The sequence below is a fragment of the Mirounga angustirostris genome, unplaced genomic scaffold (assembly GCF_029215605.1).
Source record: "Mirounga angustirostris isolate CCGP_5_RB_7025 unplaced genomic scaffold, mMirAng1.0.hap1 SCAF_4, whole genome shotgun sequence".
Classification (NCBI taxonomy): domain Eukaryota; kingdom Metazoa; phylum Chordata; class Mammalia; order Carnivora; family Phocidae; genus Mirounga; species Mirounga angustirostris.
In genome coordinates, this window is record NW_026991712.1 from 137041342 (window position 1) to 137064874 (window position 23533).

At 39.9% G+C, this 23533-nt stretch overlaps 1 protein-coding gene across 7 annotated transcripts in view; it reads right to left on the reverse strand.

Moving 5' to 3' along the window:
- Nucleotides 1–23533, reverse strand: part of LEPROT (leptin receptor overlapping transcript) — an 80882-nt gene that overhangs the window by 3347 nt on the left and 54002 nt on the right. For 3 of the 7 annotated variants that reach the window (XR_010410911.1, XR_010410909.1, XR_010410908.1), the window contains exons 5-7: nt 8472–8530; nt 6092–6286; nt 1240–4218 (exon numbers count right to left, since the gene is read on the reverse strand). The gene's annotated coding sequence lies outside the window, so the exon portion shown is untranslated. Of the gene's footprint in view, nt 1–1239; nt 4219–6091; nt 6287–8471; nt 8531–19458; nt 19650–23533 lie in introns of all 7 variants that reach the window. The other 4 variants (XR_010410914.1, XR_010410913.1, XR_010410910.1 and 1 more) reach the window with 3 other exon arrangements.

The window sequence follows — 23533 nt, forward strand, 5'->3', positions numbered from 1 at the left end:
TTTATAACTCATTTAGGCTCCCGATCTGTCAGAACACTTTCCCTTGCCCTTAGGATGCAACCGGTGTGCATGGGGATGAAATGTATTATCCTTCCTGCCTCAAAAGCTACATAACAGCAATGAAACTCACAGTAGTTAAATCAGCTGTGATGAAAAAACTGTGTAGAGTTGAAAGGCAAGTTAATTGGATTGTTTGCTTACAATTTAGTACCAAGGATAAATATGATTTAACTCCAAGGTTAAAATTAGTACCAGGACTTGGACTAAAATAGTTTTCTTCAAGGAATTTCTTTTCTACATTTTGTCAATACTTCTTGCTCTATTCTTACATTTATTATCTATTTACCTCTTTATCAGAAATGGGTACCGGGGTATAAAAGAGATTACAAAATTCTCCAGGTTTTCCACTTAAGCCAAAGTAATTATTATTTCCTTGCATTTGAAAGAATATAATAAGAAGTTAAAATAAATGCAGAGGGCGCCTGGGTGGCTCAGTTGGTTAAGCGACTGCCTTCAGCTCAGGTCATGATCCTGGAGTCCCGGGATCGAGTCCCACATCGGGCTCCCTGCTCGGCAGGGAATCTGCTTCTCCCTCTGACCCTCCCCCCTCTCATGTGCTCTCTGTCTCTCTCATTCTTTCTGTCTCATATAAATAAATAAAATCTTTAAAAAAAAAAAGAAAAGAAATGCAGAGATTACTCCGAGCCTCTTGCCTGAAAAGGCTGCTATGAATAAACAGTGGGCTAGAACCATTTCAGAAATATGCAGCCAAATGAAGTTTTCATAGAAATGCATTTCATATTTAAGTCTCTATGGAACTTAAAGGAGAGTGGTCAGTATTTCTGATAATCCTGAGGATTGGTACACACATACCATAAACTAATTTTCACATAGCACAAAGCACTTTGTCCTCTGCAGGCACTAATGAGATTTGAGAGCAAAAAACACCAGGCATATTCATGGCCTATTAGCCAAATCTTGTACTTGAGCTACTTCAGAGTTTACACATTTACAGTGAAAAGGCTAAGTGTTTTTGTTGTCATTGGTGTTTTGTTTTGTTTTGTTTTGTTTTCGGAGCCCAGTTTCCAGTTCTGAACTGATGGGTCATGAAAGACACAGTCAGTATCTTGTTAATCATATTTCTTACCTTCATCCTATGAATGTGACATTAGGAAACCTTTATTAGTGCGGTCCTACTAGACAGCTACCCAAGACAAACAGACCATGGAGGACACTTACAATTTTACCAGCCAGCTCCCCCTTTCCTCTTCTTCTGGCCGGAGTATTTCCTCTGGTGGGAGGAGGACTCCAAGTACATGGATGTGTTCCAGCATCCTGGCTTTGGGGGCCACCTAGCACGTGGCTCAAGCTGGACTGGTCATAGTATCTCACAGTTCTGGCTCTGTAATTGGTCAGTGGGGTGGGAACATGACTAGAAGGAGAGTGAAGATGGTTCTCTGAGGCTTTTCCAACAGAAGCTGAGATGGGAGGACCAAAGGGTGGGTGTCAAAGGGGTCAAGAGCTTTTTCTCCTCAATGGTGAATATGTGCGATTATGAACTGCAACTATCAGCAGCCAGGTTCTCTGACACAGGGAAGAACAGGAGTCTGCAGGAGAAGCCAGAATTTTAATTCCAGGCCACGCAAGCAGGTGTTCAGAAAGTGTGGCCATTTTTTGGTACGCAACTCAATTTCTTCTGTGATAATCCTGTCTTACCAACAGATAGAAACTAAACCTCAATGAATTTAGGTTCCTCTTTCTTTTCCCTAACTTTTCTTCTAACTTCTAAGCAGTAGACAGTGGGAGAGAAAGGTAGGCAGATCCTTGGTTCTGATCCTTAGTCATCTGTTGAATTTCACATCTGACTCCTCATCCTGTCTGTTTTTCAGATGTTGATCTACATGGATCCATGCCAGAGGTCACTTCAGGATCAATGATTCTCCCTGCTTGCCCCTGGTGCCTTTCTGAAGTGAACCAAGTATTCTCCAAACACTGCCCTGGGCTGTGGCCACGTTGGTGAGGCTTTCCAACCCACAACCATGTCTATGCTATTCTCGGGAATTATGCTGCTCTCCTACACCTCAGTAAGTCAAGATGGAACTCTTCAAAGCTACTTCAGATTTGATTACTTTCATCACATGGACATTCCTACACGCTGCCCCATACTATCCCAAGTTGCTGAGCCCCAAGGGTCTTCTCTCCATCCCTACCTCTGTCTAGGATAGGGGCAACTGCTCTTTCTACTCTGTGATTCTATACGCTCTTAGATTTCCCCCAAACTCATTGGAAGGGTCTGTTGCTGCTCCCCCATCGGGTTCAGTCCTCAGATATAAACTTCATAAGGCACTTCTAAACATTTTTTCAACTATAGGTTGGCTGTAATTGATATTATGAAACACATTCAGTTTAAAAACACCAGTAAACATAGACGCCCACACTGTGTTGCTCAGTGATGGAATCATCTACAGGGGATGGGGCCTCTTTCTCAATGGTGCACCAACTTAGCTCTCTTTGTTTCCCTCTTTGCTTTCTTCTTTTCCCCTAATTTAGGATACTTCTGTTAGTCTTCAGAGCCTGAATTGAGCCGGAATTTGAGACTCAAAACAGTCTGTTATCACATCTTCTATGGCAATGGACACAAAAATGCCCACGAAGGGAAGAGTTGTTATAGTATAAATAAATGAAAAGTACTGGGGGAAACACAGCAAGTTATATATCAAAATATTCCTCCACAGAGGGCATGATACCCAGGCAGAGAAGGGGCAGGGGTCACATGAGGGAAAACTGAGTCCTGATGGTACCCACCTCCTGGCCCATGGCTCCGAGACCCTCCTAGAGAGTCTGCTCCTGCCTTCATGAAGCTTAGTTGATCAACTCTCCCTTTGGTACTGTCGGCTGCTTCAGGAACTTTCCTTAATTCCCTCCTTTTACTTAAGCTAATTCAAGCTATATATGGCTGACCCAATATAACAGCTTCGCCAAAAATGGGAATTTTTATTTCATGGAATCAGGAAGATTTGAGCAACTAAGTAACAGGAAGAGGAGACATGTAGCTGGTCTTCAGGAACCCTAAAACCACCATTAACCTTCTCCATCTTTTATCTCCGCTTCTCAGTATGAGTGGGTCTCCTTCCTTCTTACTACGCCTCTCCACATGGTGGGAAACATGGCGACTGACCATTCCCAGGTTTTTCATCTCTAGGTTCCACCATCAGATAAAGGAAGAAATAAGTCAGGATTTAACGTTTCTATTAATGTGTTTTAGTAGTAGAAATGTAAAGAGAGGGCGCCTGGGTGGCTCAGTTGGTTAAGCGACTGCCTTCGGCTCAGGTCATGATCCTGGAGTCCTGGGATCGGGTCCCGCATTAGGCTCCTTGCTCAGCGAGGAGTCTGCTTCTCCCTCTGACCCTCCCCCCCTCATGCTCTCTCTCTCTCTCTCATTCTCTCTCTCTCAAATAAATAAATAAAATCTTAAAAAAAAAAAAAAAAGTAAAGAGAAAGAAAATTATTGAGTTCATCAGTTCTTCTTCTATGGAATATGGACAATAGCTTCTGTTGGATTATAACTGTGTAAAAAAATATTCCTCCCTATGACTAAGCTATTTGACCCTTCTAAATCCCTTTTTTAAAGTGTATAAAGGAAAGAATGAATTTTTAAAAATTGCTATGTGTCTTTTCTCAAGCTAAACACAGGGGAAAAAAATGAGAATATAAACAAGAATATATTTTTAAATAGATAAAAGCTAAAAAACAATCATGTGTTAATGTCTTTGCAGTCAAAATTAAATGTGATATGACATAACAAAGGAGGATATTACAGTCCTAACATAGAAGAATTTTAAAGTCAAGGAGACTGAACTATGATAAATAGTACCCTGTGTTCTACCCTGCCCAAGCACAGGGTACTTCAAAAATTTTGTTTCAATTATAAATTGACTGTACTTGACATTATGAAACACATTGAATTTAAAACACCAACAAACACAAATGTCCAAAGCATGTTGCTTAGTGATAGAGCTCATCTATAAATGAACTTCTACAATTATTTATAATAAAAAGAACTTGGATTAGTGCAAATACAAACATTCCTGGATCTGAGAACATGCGGGTTCTTAGTCACTCTCACTCAAACTTCGTGGAAGAGTCCTGTAAACTTTTTGCTTGGAACTTCCAGATGCACTCTTAACCTCTTCCTCTCTCTCTCTTCCCCCAGCAGATCTGCAGGGAAATGCAATAGTGAACAATGCAGAAAATAACCATTTTCGTTTTTACAGTTCCTTCTATTTTCCCCTGCTACTATTTCCCTCTTTACCAGGAGTGAGACCCTGTTATGTAAACAAGGAAGCCCAGTAACTTGAGTGCTTGCCATGACAGTGTCCACATTGGCCACTTTCCCCAGATGTGTAAGGTTCTTGTGGTCAGAAGAATTACAGCTGAATTTCCTTAACGTTTCAAAGTCAAATACTCATTGAGAGCAATGGTTCCCAGACTCTGGATTTCAGAAATGAAATTTCAAAAATGTGTGGTGAACCAGCCTAGGTTTGCCAACTTTTTCTTTTGCCAAGAAAGGATTTAGGGAAAATAATGCTCTCTACTAGCAGCATCATTTTACAAAACAAAGGAGGTTTTTAAGGCCAAGGAAGTAAGCAGTACATTATGTCAAGTTAAAAAAAAGGGGGGGGGTCATCATTCCCAAGAAGAGAGGGTAGACAACTGGACACTGATTGTATCAATCAGAATTCTGACAAGGAGCAGATTTAACCCCTCAAAAGGGTTAAATTAAAAGTATTTCTTTTTTTTTTTTTTTTAATATTTTATTTATTTGACAGAGAGAGACACAGCGAGAGGGAACACAAGCAGGGGGAGGGGGAGAGGGAGAAGCAGGCTCTCCGTGGAGCAGGGAGCCCGATGCAGGGCTCGATCCCAGGACTCTGGGACCATGACCTGAGCCGAAGGCAGACGCTTAACGACTGAGCCACCCAGGCGCCCCAAAGTATTTCAGTAAGTGACTATTTATAGAGGTGTGGGCAAAATTTTTAGAACTCCAACAGGGGATATGAGTTACCCAGAAATAGCCACAGCAGGAAGCCATTACTTCTCTGGGGCCTGAAGGGGTGAGGAAAGGGAACAGTGTTTCCAGAGCCAAGCCAGAACAGGAGACAAGAGGAGCTGGATCTGGGACAAAGGCCACCATGGTCTGCCATGATGAGGAATGGAGAGAGTGGAGCTAAAAGGACCACATCTATTTCCTCCATCCTGCCTGAACTCAACTGGAAATCAGAGGGCAAGGGGGCCTGGGTTTTGCAGTCCACAGACAGCCTCTAACGGCACAGAACAGGTCAAAAGGGTAAAAGATGGATTGGGCTGTGGGTCCACTAGAGCATATCAACATACTCTGGTGAGGGGGCCAGGGATCAGACAGAGGAAAGGGTGTACATGTGAATGTCATTTTTCATTTCAATTGTAGGAAAGTTACAAGAGAAATTTTATTTTAAGATATGATATTGCTTGTAATTATGTGCTTGATACATTGGTCATTTCGTGCCTCAGTATCTAATAGTGTAACATCAAGTGGTGTTCAAATGGGCAACTCGTTCCAGTACTTTATTTTTATCACACTCATTATTAAAAATTCAACTTCACATAGGTATAAAATGGAAGCAACACTCAACATTTTTACTTAGTTCAGAACATTCTGAGTGAACTAATGCCAAAATATAACAGCCTCTGGCCTCAGAGACTTCTCCTACCCCAGAGGTTCCCAGACTTTTGCTGCATATTGATATCATCTGGGATCTCTAGAAAAAAAAAACAGTGATGCCTGGCTTATGCCTCAGAAGTACTGATTTCATTGGTAGAGGTGGAACTTGGCAAAGGAATTTTTTAATAACTTTTTATTTTAGGAGTTTTCAATTTAAAGAAAAGCCACAAAGATAGTAGAGTTCCCATATATCTTCTCCTCGGTCTCCCCTATTATTAACATCTTACCTTGGTACGGTGCTTTGGTCACCATCAATGAACCAATCTTGAAATACTGATACATAATTTTAAACTAAAGCTTATACTTTATTCATGTTTCATTAGTCTTTACCTTACGTTCCTTCTCTGTTCCTGGATCCCATCCAGGATACCACATTACATTTTAGTCAGCATGTCTCCTTGGGCTCCTCTTGGCTGTGATAATTTCTCAGAATTTTCTTGTTTTGGACGGCCTTGATGGTACTGAGGAGTACTGGTCAGGTATTTTATATAGTATCTCTCAGTTTTTCTAGTGATGAGACCCGTTCTATGTTCCGTGGGGAGGAAGACCACAGAGGGAAAGTGTTATTCTCTCACACCATGTCAAGAGTACATTCTTTTTTTTTTTTTTTTATAATGCAAGCTAATCATTTTTTTTAAAGATTTTATTTATTTATTCATGAGAGACAGAGAGAGAGAGAGGCAGAGGGAGAAGCAGGCTCCCAAGGAGCAGAGAGCCCGATGCGGGACTCGATCCCAGGACCCCGGGATCATGACCTGAGCCGAAGGCAGACGCTTAACCATCTGAGCCACCCAGGCGCCCCAAGAGTACATTCTATCAATATGATTTATCACTGTTAATGTTGACCTTGATCACCTGGGAGACACAATGTTTACTAGATTTCTTCACTGTAAAGTTGCTTTTTTTTTTTTTTTCCTTTCCACCCTGTGCTCTGGGAGGAAGTCTCATGTGCACCCACACTTAAGAAGTAGGGAGTTGTGCTCCTCCTCCTTGAGGACAGAGGATCTGCATAAATTATTTGGAGTTCTGCATGGGAAATTTGTCTATTTCTCCCACAATTATTTATTGATTCAATCATTTATTTATATCAATATAGATTCATAGAGATTTATTTTATATTCTGGGTTATAATCTAATGCCACTTTATTTTGTTGCTCACATTGTTCCATCTTTGGTCATTAGGAGCTCCTTCCATTGGCTCTTGTCTCCCTTTGGTATGTTCCATCATTGTAAGGTGTTATTTGTTTGTTTTTGGCACTTTCATACTTTTTGGCACTATAAGATGCTCCAGGCTCATCTTGTGTATTTCCTGTATGGTCAGCCATTTCTCCAAGGATTTCTGATGCCTTTTATTGGACTATAGTGTCAGAAACAAATATATGTGTATGTGTGTGTATCCTTGTTTCTAGGCCCTTTCAGCTGACAGAGCAAAAAAAAAAAATATGTGTGCATATAGCTAATTCCCATATAGACACATACTTATAATATTCTATATGTAAACATGTATATCATAGAGTTCATACTAATGTCTCTAACTCTTATCCATAACCACAGGGATCATTCCTGCCTCTGCACTTGCTTACCTGTAGGCTCCTAATATCCATTTACTTAATTATTTAATTCTGGTGTACATGTATATTGATTTCAGAACTGTTAACCCATGCCCCCATAGGAAACTTTATCAGCTAGAATAGAGTGCTTCTGTACAATCCCTTTCTCCTTTGGTCTTCTAGTCACCACTCATTTCCAAAGTTATTTAGGTCAAGCAACTTTTCCCCTAGTCCTGGCAGTGAGGTTTTTTTCATACATTTGTAACATAGTTAGATTGTTTTGCCATATTCTGTATTCCATCCTGGGATCCCTTGACCTCCTAAATGATTTCTTTTAACTTGCCTACATTAAGGCTCACTCTTTGTGCTGTAGAGTTCTATGGGTTTTGACAAATGCATAGTGTCAGGTACCCAACATTACAGCATCATACAGAAAGTTTTCACCACCATTATGCTCATGGGTACTTCATCTATTCAACTTTCTCCCCTCCCTAAACTTCAATAATGACTAATTTATTTATTGTCTTTATAGTTTTGCCTTTCAAGAAGGTCCTATAAAGTCATACAGGAGCCTTTTCAGACTGGCTACTTCTACCTAGAAATATCCACTATCATTCATCTGTATCTTGTGTGACTTGATAGCTCATTCTTTTTTACTGCTAAACAGTATTTCACTTATATGTATGCACCACAATTTGTTTATCCATTCACCTATTGCAGAACATATGGTTGTTTCCAGATTTTGTGATTATGAGTTAAGCTGCTATAAATTTTCACATGGAGGTTTTTGGGTGGACATAAGTTTTCAAATCAACTAGGAATTTCTGGATCATAAAATAGATTATATATAGCTTTATAAGAAACTGCCAAACTGTTTGCAAAGTGGATGTATGACTTAGGGATTTTTAAGAGCTTCCCAGATGATTCCAATGTGCAATAAAGTTTAGGGGCTGATGTTCTACTCTGAATGGTTTGAGGAAAGAGTCAGGGGTAAGATGAATGTCTTATCCAAAAGAGAGCTGCAGTGCATTCTCCTCCTCAAGATTACTCATAATTCAAGACACTGATCATATAAACAGCAGTCAGGAATTTTTGTGGATATATAAATCACAGATAAATCTGGTGACAAATCTTGGAACTTCACTATTCCACCTACTCACCTTTGTGAGAGAGGTCAGATAAATGTTCATACTGCTAAAGATGTCCTCTGAAATGCCACCTGAATAGGAGATATAAACAAAAAACCCAAAGTGGGTAAGAAGGATGGGTTAGTCAGATGCTTTGCATGCAAATTAACAGAATCCCAAATCAGCTTAAGGAGAAAAAGGGTGGGAGCAGGAGGGGTGGTATTTATTGGCTTATGTAGTTGAAATGTGCAGGGGTAGTTGAGTCTCAGCGTGGCACAAATGATACCAACAAATTGTCTTTCCTCCCTCTGCTCCTCCATCTTCTTTTCCTCCTCTCTTTTTCTCTCCTCCTTATCCAACCCCATCTCCATCTCTCCAATCTTTTCTGTATTAACTTCATGCTGGGTTGTGTTTCTGTAGGTGTAGAGATCTCTTCTTACAAGGACACCAGTTAGATTAGATTAGGGTCCACCCTAATGGTCTCATTTTAACTTAATCGCCTCTTTGAAGGCAATATCTCCAAACATAATCACATTCTGAGGTATTGGGAGTTAGGTCTTCAACCTACAAATGTTGGAGGGGACAAAATTCAGTCCACAACAATTATGCATCCAGTGGGCAATCATTTCTTGTTTTGTTTATGAAGGAGAAAAAGATGAGGACTATTGCTTATCTATCTCATATAACTTCCACATTTTCAATGTTGCCTTATTAAAATCTCTTATGCTCTTTTTTAAAAATAACATTCATTGGGGCACCTGGGTGGCTCAGATGGTTAAGCGTCTGCCTTCGGCTCAGGTCATGATCCCAGGGTCCTGGAATCGAGCCCCACATCAGGCTCCTGGCTCAGCAGAGAGCCTGCTTTTCCCTCCCCCTCTGCCTCTCCCCATGCTCATTCTCTCTCTCTCTCTGTATCTCTATGTCTCAAATGAATAAATAAATAAAAAATAACATTCATTGAATTTTTTTTAAAGATTTTTTTTTTTTAATTTGACAGAGAGAGAGACAGCGAGAGAGGAAACACAAGCAGGGGGAGTGGGAGAGGAAGAGGGAGAAGCAGGCTTCCCACCGAGCAGAGCCCAATGTGGGGCTCAATCCCAGGACCTCGGGATCATGACCGAGCCGAAGGCAGACGCTTAACAACTGAGCCACCCAGGTGCCCCTCACTGATTTTTTTTAAAGAATACATCTCAACTGTGATTCGAAAGGGAAAGTAGCTATATTTTAGGTAAACATATCAGAAGACTGTATCTTGAGCATCTTACTTGGATCCTTGTGTTTTGTGAGTCACCATATTTGGTACTATCAACTTCTTAAATTTTGGTCATTATTTAAATGACTGCTAAGAGAAGAAAGCCTGGGAAATCACTCTGAAGAGCCCTAATATTTAAAAAAGAGGCAAAAGGTAGGAGCTCCATGGTTATGGGTTAAATTGTTTTCCCCAGAAAGCTGTTTCCTAATACCTGATATCTGTGACCTTATTTGAAAATAGAGTCTTTGCAGATAAAATTAATCAAATTAATTAAATTCTATTTAATTTGAAAATAGAGTCTTCGCAGATAAAATTAATCAAATTAATATGTGGTCATTCTCAATTAGGATGGGGCTTAATCCAGTGTGATTGGGGTCCTTATAAGAAGAGAAAGCAGAGACACCAGGAAGAGAATATTACAGACAGAGAAGATGGCCATGTGAAGATTGAGGCCAAGATTGGAGTCATGTTGCCACAAGCCAAGAAATGCCTGGGGCATTTGGAAGTTGGAAGAATCGGGAAAGGATCTTCCCTAGAAGCTTCAGATGGAGCATGGACCTGCCAACACCTTGATTTTGACTTCTAGCTTCCAGAACTGGGAAATAATAAATTTAAGTTGTTTTAAGCCATCCAGTTTGTGGTACATTTTCAAGGCAACCCTAGGAAACTAATACATCCACGAGGAGACTGAGAGGGCAAAGCCAGAGAGGAAGTAAGAAATTCACCTTTTAGACATCAAAGGAAGACAATGGATGGAGAGTCGTTTGTATTGTCAACTACTCTAGACAGGTTAGATAATATCCAAATTGTAAGTATCCACTGAGTTTAGCATTACACAGGGGCGTAGGCATTTATTGGTAATATTATAAGGAATTGTTAAGCCGTTTCAGTAGCGTGATCACTTCTGTCTAAAGGATTAAGGAAAATTTCATAGCAGACATGGCATTGCAGCTGGAATTTAAAGCCTAAATAGGATTTCAATATGCAGAAATGGAAGATGTTGCAGTGAGAGGGGGAGAAGTGGTGAAATTATGGAGAGAAAAAGATTCAGGGGGGCGCTTGGGGGCTAAGTCCTTGGGCATCTGCCTTCGCCTCGGGTCATGATCCCAGTGTCCTGGATCGAGCCCCGCGTAGGGCTCCCTGCTCAGCGGGAAGCCTGCTTCTCCCTCTCCCACTCCCCCTGCTTGTGTTCCCTCTCGCTGTGTCTCTCTCTGCCAAATAAATAAATAAATAATCTTAAAAAAAAAAAAAAGGAAGAAAGAAAAAAGAAAAAGATTCAGGACACATACAGGACATGACCAAGAGAATACAAGGTCTTTATAAAGGAGATGTTATCTGGAGTCCCATCATGGATGTCCTTAAATGCCATGATAAGAAATTTGAACTTTTCTCTAGAAAGTGCGATATGGCACAATATTAAGTATAAGTTAAGAAGGTTGTGTGGAAAACGTTATATAAATACTAGTAAATAAGCAAAATGGGCAAAGGGGAAGACTATAGACAATGAAAACTGGAAGCTACTAGAATGCCCAGAGGAGACATTCTGAGAATCTGAACTAAAGTGACAATGACAATGGAAATATAGTTCCTATTTTTGAAGCCCTATCATGTACCAGGTCCTCTGTTGGCTGCATTATATATGTTAATTGCACTACCTCTGACAATTCCTCTCCTTGGTAAAATTTACTGTCCTAATTGTATACCTGTGGAAACTCTAACTCAGAGACGTTAGGTATCTCACCCAAAGTCCCACAAAGCGAATAAATGGTGGCATTGATATTTGTACACAGAAATTTGGTACATTTTTAGGCTCTTGTCTCATCAACTTACCTATCCTACAGCTCATGTTGCAAATTCCAGACATTATTTGGAAAATGTATGAAATGAGACCGCACACTTCGCAATTTTGCACGACCTCCTCCAAAAAGGGAAGAATATTGTGAAAACACAGCAATGCTCTTTGGGAAATCCACTGTGTGGATTGCAGTTCGTTTGCCATCTATTTTTCCATCTTTCCTATCCCCTAAAACACACTGTTTCACTATCATAAGCATTTAATAGCTTTTCTTTTCCCTCTGGTACCTGAGGACATCAGGTGCATTTTGACATAGGAAAGAAAAGTACCTTTTGAACTATCTTTGAAGGGCTGCTACTCAGTGCACATTGATTTTCCTTTTAAACTAGAATCATTCAGTGTTTCTCTGTCAGACACTCACTGATGACCACTTATCCTTGAGACACACATGAATGAATCAGACAATTTTCTAATGATACTGAATTAGAAAGAAAACGGTACCTTGATTCCTGTTTGTAAGTTTATTGTATCAGAATACAGATACAAACTTTTAAAAAGAGGGCATTCTTCTAGGCTTGATGAAATAGAACACAAGCTATCCTTTGATGAGCTTTTAAAGAAATCTTTGATCTACTTATTTTTAATAATAAAATATTGGGAAGTCGAGTGTATTCCCGCACATCTCTGGCATTTAAGGAAATGATCAACATCATTGCAAGATAACTGGCTGCCATCTTTTGAGAATCTGAACTAGAAACAGGAGAACTGGAGGGTTAGGAAAGAAAAGCACAGGGACCGAATAATTGCCTTTCTCCTTCTGTTTATATAATAAATGCACTCATTGTTGCCATGGCAAAGGAGCCAGTCTGTTTTTCTCATTCCTCTGTTTCTACCCATTATTATTATATCCAACACCAGAAAATGTCATATTTCACTATCAACTTTCTTGAGTCATTACGTTTATCTACTCTGCATTTACTAGTCTAGCCACAGTCTTTTTCATAGTGACAAAAAGTGATTTCAGGCGAGGGAAGTGGCTTCAGATGCAGTTTGAGGCATCAGGAAGCAAAGAATGAGGGAAGAGGGGCGGGGAGAGGAAAGACAGCAGCTCTCTAGCCAGGAGGGCCTCCCTAACCTTGGAAAACCCCTCAGATCCAAAAGGGACAAAGTCTAAAAATGTCATTCAAAGCAAATTCCACCTTGTTGATAAACTGAATTGACTTTGTAGGCATCTGTTTTGACTTTCTAAACTCCCAAACCAACCATCATGATGGGGGTCATTAGTCTCTTTTGTCATGATGAGGCTGAGCTCATCTGAGCATAAAGTCTAAATTAGGGGAATTAATACTACCACCACTCTAAAACAGTCATACGACAGGTGGAGTATTCTGCCCAATCCATGATGTCAGATTTTGTCAGAGACAGTGACTAATGTATTTTCCAAAAGATGACAACCAAGGTCTTGCAACCACGTCCCCCATTCATTAATTCATTTGTGTATTCAAAAATTGCTTATTAAAAGCATATTATGGGGCGCCTGGGTGGCTCAGTCGTTAAGCGTCTGCCTTCGGCTCAGGTCATGATCCCAGGGTCCTGGGATCGAGTCCCATATCAGGCTCCCTGCTCCGCGGGAAGCCTGCTTCTCCCTCTCCCACTCCCCCTGCTTGTGTTCCTGCTCTCGCTATCTCTCTCTCTGTCAAATAAATAAATAAAATCTTTTTAAAAAAAAAAAAAAGCATATTATGTGCTAAGCACTGACCTAACCTGAAATTCAAAACAAAATGCTCCAGTATGACTTCATCCCCTTCTCTCAAAAAGTTTACATTCCAATCCAACCATGCAAGAGGCAGTTGAATGAAGAGGATATTTTTAGTTTAGAAAAAAGACGACTGAGTTTGAGGAACTACGCCTGAGAAGATAGCAAATTTAGGAAAATGCCACAACCTGTAGGAAACAATAAGGGTGAGATAAGTGGTTGCATCCTGTTTATATGCCCTAAGGCTGGAGTGTATAAACAATCAGCTCAGATGTTCTTTCTTGTTCATTTCCATTCTGCAGGCAAAAAGATGAGGCAGCTTGCCTTTCCTTTCATAAATCCCTCGGTTGCAGACTCTGATATTCTTGTTGAAACAATCCTACGGAGAGACACCTGGGTGGCACAGTAGGTTAAGGGCCCAACTCTTGGTGTGGGCTTGGGGTCTTGATCTCAGGGTCCTGAGATTGAGCCCCCTGTCTGGCTCCGTGCTTAGCTTCAGATTCTTTGTCTCTCTCCCTCTGCCCCTCCCGCTCGTGCTCTCTCTTTCTCTCTCAAATAAATAAATAAATAAATCTTAAAAAAAAAAAATCCTACAGAACAAAGGGACCATGGGAAAGCTCAGGACAGAAAGGTTCCAGCCTTGAACAATTTAGAAAGAGTCCAGCCAACAACAAACCTGGATTCTGCTTTTAAAGATTTGAACAGTTTTTATGTGCAATAAGTAAGATTCTAGACTTATATAAAATTGCAGGAAACTAAATTGAGACTAAATGAGTGGATACTGTAAAAGTAAGCTTTCAGATCAATACTATAATAATAATAATAATAATAATAAAAAGCTCTAGAGTCATACTTCTCAAATTGTAATATGCATGTGAATTACTGGGAGAGCCTGTTAAATGTAGATTCTGATTCAGGTCTGGCCTAGGGCCTGGGATTTTTCATTTCTAACAAGAGCCCAGTTCGGGCTGATGCCTCCAGTCCTAGGATTAAATCTCACATATCTCTGCTCTAGAGTCATCTGACAACGGGCTCTCTAGAATGCACTTACTGGGTTGCCAACACTACAACTATTGAAATGGAAGCTGAGTAACCATTTGTCAGGCATGCCACATGCTTGTTCTCTATTGTTAAGAGTCTGTTCTTTGGTTAGTCTCTCTTTTTTTTCTTTGTTCATTTGTTTTGTTTCTTAAATTCTACATATGAGTGAAATCATATGGTATTTGTCTTTTTCTGACTGACTCATTTTGCTTAGCATTATACTTTCTAGGTCCATGCTGTTGCAAATGGCAAGATCTCATTCTTTTTTATGACTGAGTAATATTCTACTATATATATATAGTGGAATATTATATATATACCACATCTTTGTTATCCATTCATCTAGTGATGGACACTTAGGCTGCTTCCATATCTTGGCTATTATAAATAATGCTGCTATAAACATAGGGATGCATATATCCTTTTGAATTAGTGTTCTTTGTATTCTTTGACTAAATACCCAGTTGTGGAATTAATAGGTCCTATGGTAATTCTATTTTTTACTTTTTGAGGAACCTCTATACTGTTTTCCACAGTGGCTGCACCAGTTTGCATTCCCACCAACAGTGTACGAGGGTTCTTTTTTCTCCACATCCTTGCCAACACTTATTTCTTGGGTGTGTGTGTGGTTTTTCGTTGTTTTGTTTTTTAGCCATTCTGACAGGCGTGAGGTGATATCTCATTGTGTTTTTGATTTGCATTTCCCTGATGCTGAGTGATGATGAACATCTTTTCATGCACCTGTTGGCCATCTGGATGTCTTCTTTGGAGAAATGTCTGTTCATGTCTTCTGCCCATTTTTTAATTAGATTATTTATTTTTTGGGTGTTGAGTTGTGTAAGTTCTTCATATATTTTGGATACAAAACTTTATCGAATATGTCATTTGCAAATATCTTCCCCATTCAGTAGGTTGTCTTTCCATTCTGTTGATTGTTTCCTTTGCTGTGCAGAAGCTTTTTATTTTGATGTAGTCCCAATAGTTTATTTTTACGTTTGTTTCCCTTGCTTCAGGAGACATAGCTAGAAAAATGTTGCTATGGTCAATGTCAGAGAAATCACTGCCTGTGCTCTCTTCTAGGATTTTTATGGTTTTAAGTCCCACACTTAATCCATTTTGAGTTTATTTTTCTGTATGGTGTTAGAAGGTGGCCCAGTTTCATTCTTTTGTATGTAGCTGTCAAGTTTTCCCAACACCATTTGGTGAAGAGACTGTCTTTTTTCCCACTGCATATTCTCATCTCCTTTGTCAAAGATTAATTGACTATATAATTACGGGTTTATTTCTGGGCTCTCTATTCTGTTCCACTGATCTATGTCTCAACTTTTGTGCCAATGCCATACTATTTTGATTACTACAGCTTTGTAGTATAACTTTGCAATACATTCCTTTTTTTTCTTTTTCTTTTTTTTCTTTTTCAAGATTGCTTTGGCTCTTTGGGGTCTTTTGTGGTTCCATATAAATTTTAGGATTATTTGTTCTAGTTCTGTGAAAAATTCTACGTCCTATTCTTAATCCCCTTTACTCCGCTAGCATCTCTGCTAGTCTGGGTAGCTTAATTTGTGGGTGACCCAGATTCACATTCTTGAAATGTATAAGCCCCTGGTTACCATGCTGTTCTTCTCAGGCCATGGTTCACTTCACCTGTATATTTACTAGTGATAAGTAGTGATCAAGGACAACTTCAACATTGATAATAAGAAATCACACTTTACCTCTGTGGTCTTTCTCCAAAACACGTAACCCTAATCTAATGATGAGAAAAACATCAGACAAATCTCAACTGAGGGACATTATACGAAGTACTTAACCAGTATTCCTTAAAACTGTCAAGGTCATCAAAAACAAAGAAAGTCTTAGAAATGGTCACAGCTATGAAGTCTAAGGAGACATGACAATTAAATGTAATGTGGTATCCTGAATGGCATCCTGGCATTAAAAAAAAAAAAGACGTTAGGAAAATATTAAGGAAATCTGAATAAAATATAGGCTTTAGTTAATAATTATGTATCAGTATTGGTTCATAGATTGTGACAAATGAACTACTGATGTAAGATGTTTATGATAAGGAAAACTGGGTGCAAGGTACATGGAAACTCTCTGTATTATTTTTGCAATTTTTCTTTAGATCTAAAACTGTTCTAAAATTGAAGTTTTTTTAAAAAAAAACTAAATCACTCTTAAGGAGATAATTATCTTTTTAATAAAAACAAAAAAATGTTTGCCATTATAATTATGGAACAATAGTCCCAGAGCATGATAGAAATTTGGGCAAGATAAACAGTGGACTCAAGTTGGACAAATTGTGATATTCCAAGAACTGACTAGTAGAAGGAGACTGGGGTCCCAGAGCAGAGCAATAAAGGAAATGGAACGAAATCAGTGACATAGCAGGAGACCACGGATACTACAGAATGAAGTCAGTCCCCAAAATATTTCCAGGGGTAGGAATGGCCAATGAAGTTTAAGAACAGTATTCCTCATATCTCATTTACATTTTTCTGCACCATCATGATGTAAGTAACCTCCACCCTCGTGCTACCTCCTCTGTTTGCACTTAAATATTTCTTCTGGACGGTGCACGTGGTATTTTTGAGAAATCAAGGCAAACGGAATGCTTCGGGCACACGGTGGCTAGAGGAGAGAGAACAACCACAAGAAGCAAAACGCAGGCAACGAAGAAGAATTCCAGAAGCAGAAAAGCAGGAGAAGCGACTCTAAGAGACATAAGCCTTCTGAGAGTCTTTGAAGGTAATGAAGGCAGCAGGGAAACACTGGGTCTCTCCTCAGTCTGGAGACATGAGGCACATGTACAGGATAATTCTGTGAGGCAGTTACGTAACAAAACACGGTCCTAGAAGAGTGCAAATTCATAGGCCTTTTTTTAACAATAGGAACCATGAAAGTATTTGCCACTTGGCAATTTCATGAGTGTAAAATGTTCCACTCAGTTCACATCCACCACTTCAAACCAAAGGAAGTCACAATTTATTTGTTACCATCTTAGTTAGAATAATATGCCAGCACAGAAACTTCCTTTCAATTATGTGTTCCTGGCTTCCTGCCTTCTTAAAATAAATAAAACCGCCATATCCTACCTCTCAGAACAAAAACAACACCATGTAGCAGTTAAAGCAAAACCTCCGAAGCAGATCAACCCCTTAGGCCAACTTCTGACTCTGTGGACGCTCACCTCCCTTGCTTATATAAGTGGAAATGTTTTCAAAAGGGTCTCTGTTTCATTGATAGAAGGATACAGGTCTGTGAGCAGAGAAGGGTTCCTGTGGAAAGCAGGTCAGATGAGCACAAAGGGGAAATGCGTCAATTCAACTTTGTGAAGTAATTATGAATTGATTATAGCAGGCAGTCTGATAAGGGATACAAAAATCAGGAACACGGCCTTGTCCTCAAGAAACTTTCAGTCTAATGGGCAAGGTAGATAATAGGCAAGCAAAGCAATGGCTGTTTAAAAATATAAAGAAAGATTGCAAGACACAAAGAGTTCTAGAGATGGATTGCATAACAATACGAATATACTTAGCACTACTTAACTATATACTTAAAAATGGTTAAGATGGTAAATTTTATGTTATGAGTATGTCTTCCCACCAGTTTCAATTTCAATTTCAATTTCCCACAATTGAAATTTGTTTTAATTTTAAAAAGGAAAAAAAAGTGTAAATAAAGATAATTGACTGACCACCTCCCCCTGGTTTGGCACCAGGTAAGATTGGATTCTGCCCAAGAAAATCCACTTTAGGGGGGAAAAAAAAAGCACACAATTCAGTTCAAAATCCATGATGGACAATCAATCATCAAACACTAAGAGAACAAGTAGAAATACCAAGGAGCCAGAATTGGTGTGGAGATGCACAGAAGAGAGGACAGAGATGGGCAAAGAACTCGCAGGGTCCTTGGGACACCTGGGTGGCTCAGTTGGTTAAGCATCTGCCTTCAACTCAGGTCATGATCCCGAGTCCTTGGATCAAGCCCCGCATCAGGCACCTTGCTCAGTGGGAGCCTGCTTCTCCCTCTGCCTGCCATTCCCGCTGCTTGTGCGTGCTCTCTCCTCTCTTTCTGACAAATAAATAAATAAATAATCTTAAAAAAAAAGAAAGAAAAGAAAGAACTCACAGGGTCCAAGAACTGGCAGAGTACCAGAGTGTGCCAGAAAAAAAGAAAAGGCTAGCGCAATTGCTGCTGGCTGCTACGGGCATCACTGGCTCCCTTTCCAAGTTGTTAGGCAAGCAATTGGGAATGTGAAGGGGCAGAGCCCGGAGAGCTACATAGTAAGGGCTAATGAATGCTGGAGAACAAAACAAGTTCCAAGGATCTGCCAAAGAGGAAGGAGGAGGGATATCAGGAAAAGCTTCCTGGAGAAGTTGACCATTGGAGTGAGCTTTACAAGATGGATTGATTTTGTCATATGGGATGATGGGGGAAAAAGCATTTCCATAGGAAAAGAACAACAAAACCACAGAAACTGGGAAAGGCCAGGGATTGTGGTTACATATCTAGTAGATAAATGTATCTAACATGTAGAGAATTAAGAAAATTAAGAGAGAGGCTACTGACACTGCCTGTCAGTAAAGCATACGACCCTGGATCTTGGGGTTGTGAGTTTGAGCCCCACATTAGAGGCTGAGTTTACTTTAAGAAAGAAAGGAAGGAAGGAAGGAAGGAAGGAAGGAAGGAAGGAAGGAAGGAAGGAAGGAAGGAGGAAAGAAAGAAAGAAAGAAAGAAAGAAAGAAAGAAAGAAAGAAAGAAAGAAAGAAAAAAGAAAGAAAGAGAAAGAAAGAAAGAAAGAAAGAAAGAAAGAAAGAAAGAAAGAAAGAAAGAAAGAAAGAAAGAAAGAAAGAAAGAAAATTAAGAGAATAATGTGAGATAACCTTGGAAAAAAGGCCACACTATTAGGGTCTTGCAAATCAGAATAAAGCAGTCAACAAAATTAAACTGGCAATAGTGTTTTTATTATATTGAAGGGAGAGAGAATGTATAAAAGACCTATTTAAGGCTTTGGCAGTGACTCAGGTAAGAAGAGTGTACCCAACATAAGGGTTCATCTTGACTATGGCTGGTATTCTCAGCAGCGAATCCCTAGTACATAGTAGGTGAACAGTAAACATTTGCTGAATAAATACATTATGCATAATAAAGAAACATTTAAGTGGGGCACCTGGGTGGTTAGTCGGTTAAGTGTCTGACTCTTGCTTTGGGCTCAGGTCATGATCTCAGGGTCCTGGGATCCAGCCCCGAGATGGGCTCCACACTCAGCACAGAGTCTGCTTGAGATTCTTTCCTCCTCCCTCACCCTCTTCCTCTGTTCCTCCCGAAGCTCCGGCAATCATGCCTGTACTCTCTCTCTCCCTTTAAAATAAATAAATACATAAAATCTTAAAAGAAATAAATATTCAAGGGATGAAATCGAGGGCCTGAGCTAAGATAATGACAATGGTAATGGAAAATGGGGGAAAAAATAGAAAAAATATTAAGATAAAATCAATACGATTTAATATTAAATTAGAAGTGGGAAAAGAATATATGATCTTGAAGTTTGAAGCTTGGGTGCTTTGGGAGTGGAAGAAGAAGATAATGAGTCTTCTACCCCCACCTGTGCATAGAAAAGATATTTTAATGCAAATCTTTCTCATTAGAAGTATGATCTATGGTTGACCTTGGTAAACACAGTACAGAAAGGAGCACAATTAAGTAGATTACAACTGACATAACATTGAGTTTACAAATTATCTAGCTATACTTTCTGAAACAGCCATAAACAGTACTCTTAGCTAAGATAAAAAGCAAACTATATGCTTCAAAGAATGAATAGCTTAGGTCCTACTCCATATCTCTCAACAGAAAATACAAAAAGAAAAACAGCTAATTAAATAGAAATGCTGCCCTATAGCTCATCTCACAATTTTAAAAGCAATCCATTTACCTTAACTACTCCTAACAGATACCTTCTAAAAGGCAAGGATACAGGTTAAGCGAAACTCAATGTTCCCAGCTCACAATGTTTCCATCTCTGCCCGGATGGATGGTAAAATAAGCAAGATGATCTACATACTTCCTACCGTAATATCCAGCTATTTGCTAAAAAGGATGTTTGCTTTTTACACCAGAGATATTCTGAGGTTCCCCTGGGCAGTCAATCACAGGAGAAAGTGGTTCTCTCTTAGCACTTTGGGAATCAACTCTCTGCTCACAGTCCTTCTATTTCTTTAGTTTAAGTCTGAAGAAACTCACTCAGGAAGGAGGTTGGAAGATACTTCCACAAGTCACCCAAGAGGGCTGAGACCAAAATACAAGCACCTCGGCCATTAAAGGCATGGCAGTTGGCTAGTAAGAACTTTTTCTTAGATTCAAGCATTAAACATACACCGGATAGGCCATTTTCCACAAAAGGGATAAAAAATTATTCTGGGATCTTAAAACACAGTGTTCACTGGGAAGAACTGCCATTTTTCATGTCTCCTTCCTTAAAATGCCATTCTTGCCACAGCCCAGATTGAAATTCCTAGGACTCAATGGGGGAAAGTTGAGAAAACCCATGGTGCATTAGGGAAAACAGAAATTCTCAACCAAGAAAACAGAAATTTAAGAAGCACAGGGGAGTTTGTTCTCACAGAAAAAGAAATCTGGGATAGTACTCATAGGAACACTCATATTATCCCCAGGACAGCCTGTAAATAAGTTGTATTACCACTGACAAATTTTTAAGATTTTTCAAACTAACATCTGAATTCCCAGAAAATGTATTATGCTCTTAGGAAATGTTTCTCTCAGTCCTTTGCCTTGCACATTGTTCTCTCTCTGGGGTCATGGACAGCAGAGTCTCACAGCCATACAAACAGCAATAAAAGCCACCAGCTATTGAACACTTAACCACATGCCAGGCACTATGCTAAGTATTTGATAGACATTTGAGTGCTTTAACCCTCACCGCAATTCCTACAAGTTGGTGGTATTAACCTCATTTTCGATATAAACAAACTGAGGTACAAAGAAATTAAGAGAACGGCAGAAAAGTTGGATGGCTGAGAGGTAGCAGAGGCAGGATTCAAATCCCTTAGTTTAGAGCCATACTGTTTTTATTGCTAATAATTTTATTGCTAAAAATGGAGAGCAGGGCGCCTGGGTGGCTCAGTCCATTAAGTGTCTGCCTTTGGCTCAGGTCATGATCTTGGGGTCCTGGGATCGAGTCCCGCGTCGGGCTCCCTGCTGATCAGGGAGTCTGCTTCTCCCTCTCTCTCTGTCCCTTCCCGCCACCTTGCATGCTCTCTCTCTCAAATAAATAAAATCTTTAAGAATTAAAAAAAAAAAAAAGAAAGCAAGCAAGCAAGCAAGCAGAGGACGGACCAAGTATAAACTTGGCTACTGCATGGGCATTTGGACTATAGAAAAAAAAATGTGTCTTCTTTCTCATGTCCTTTCTTACCCCTAAAACTGAACCCACAAGTGATGGAGGCTGGTGTAAGGCATACAAATTGGAATTGCAGAAAAGCAACTTAGAAATGGGTGTTTAAAGGTTGGTTAATTTGATTGAAGTAAGAGTGGAATGGAAGAGATGAATTAAGAGCACACTGAATGGCCAACTTTAATCTCTAGTTTTATTCAAGATGCATAATTAGAGAGAAAAAGTCCCAAGTACATCTGCTGGTCTATAAATGTAACCAATTTCATTTATTTAAATGTCATCAAAGCTTCTTTACTGTTGGATTCTGGTAGAAACCTTATTCAGTTTTTCCCTAGCTATGTAAACATATTTGGACAGAAACTTATGTGAAATATGTATGTATATATGTATGCACACACATAACCCGTTACCCAATATTTATTTACTACACCTTCGACAACACAGAATCTAAGAGGAAAACAGAAAGTAGGCAAATGTTCTCTTTGCAAGCAGCATAGACACAGTAAACATCATGTGCTTTCATCCCCGCACTTGCCCATGCTAAGAGCGTTAAGAACTTTTATTTTGCTGTTACTGCTCACAGCTCAGTATTTGGTAACCTGTTTTTCATTCCACTGCTGATAAGAAGTAAAGAGAAAGGGAGGATTATTTTTTTTTTTTAAAGATTTTATTTATTTTGACAGAGACAGAGAGTGTACAAGCAGTCAGAGGAAGAGGGAGAAGCAGGCTCTCTGCTGAGCAGGCTCCAAGAGCCCGATGCGGGGCTCGATCCCAGGACCCCAGGATCATGACCTGAGCCGAAGGCAGACGCCTAACGACTGAGCCACCCAAGCGCCCGAGCGGGAGGATTATTAGAGGCAGCCGTCCTTGGAGGCAGCAGAAAGTGAGAACTGACAGGCAAATAACTAAACGATAGAAAGTATATTCACATACACATAGTTGCTTAATGTGCTGCTGTAGGGTAATGGGTAATGGGTAATGGGTAATGGGTAAATGAATGAACCTTCCCAAGAACCTAAATTACACAGTCAGTTTGACAGCAGTTCATGGGAAAAGACCTGGGCATTCTAGTAATGCGAGTACAGAATGTGAGTCAAGAATTAATGTTCTAGGGTGGCTCAGTCGTTAAGCGTCTGCCTTCGGCTCAGGTCATGGTCCCAGGGTCCCGGGATCGAGCCCTGTATCAGGCCCCTGCTCAGTGGGGAGCCTGCTTCTCCCTCTCCCCCTGCTTGTGCTCTCTCTCACTGTGTCTCTCTCTGTCAAATAAATAAATAAAATCCTTAAAAAAAAAAAAAAGAATTACTGTTCTACTAGGTTGAATAAACTGTTCCATGCAATGTGTGTGTGCATTTGTGTGTGTCTGTCTGTCTCTCAGAGTGGGACAGGGATGATCATAAGGATTTAGAGATCTCACAAAATGAAGGCAGCTGACCCTCGTGGAAACTGGAGACAGGCACTGGAAAGCCATGTGGTTCACTGGCAGCCATGGGCTGTGTCTCTCCTCTGTGCTTCCCTCTGTGGACCTGCACTATTTTTCTTGCTTCTACTCCATAAGGCTATGACTAGTCACATCTCTACCTTCAGCCTCAATGCTGGGCCTTCCAGCTCCTCTCCAGGGAAACAGGGTTTCCACATTCCCAGGAGAGGTATCTAATTGGCCCAATAAAAACAAAACAAACAAAAAAATAAATCCGATATTTGCCTTTATTCCAACCAGTTGTGGCCAAGCGTGGCAGGATCAAATGTAACACCGTAACCACCTAGAGCAGCCTTTTAAGTATTTATTCATTCAACCACTCATTTATCTGTTTACATATGATATGTAGTCCCT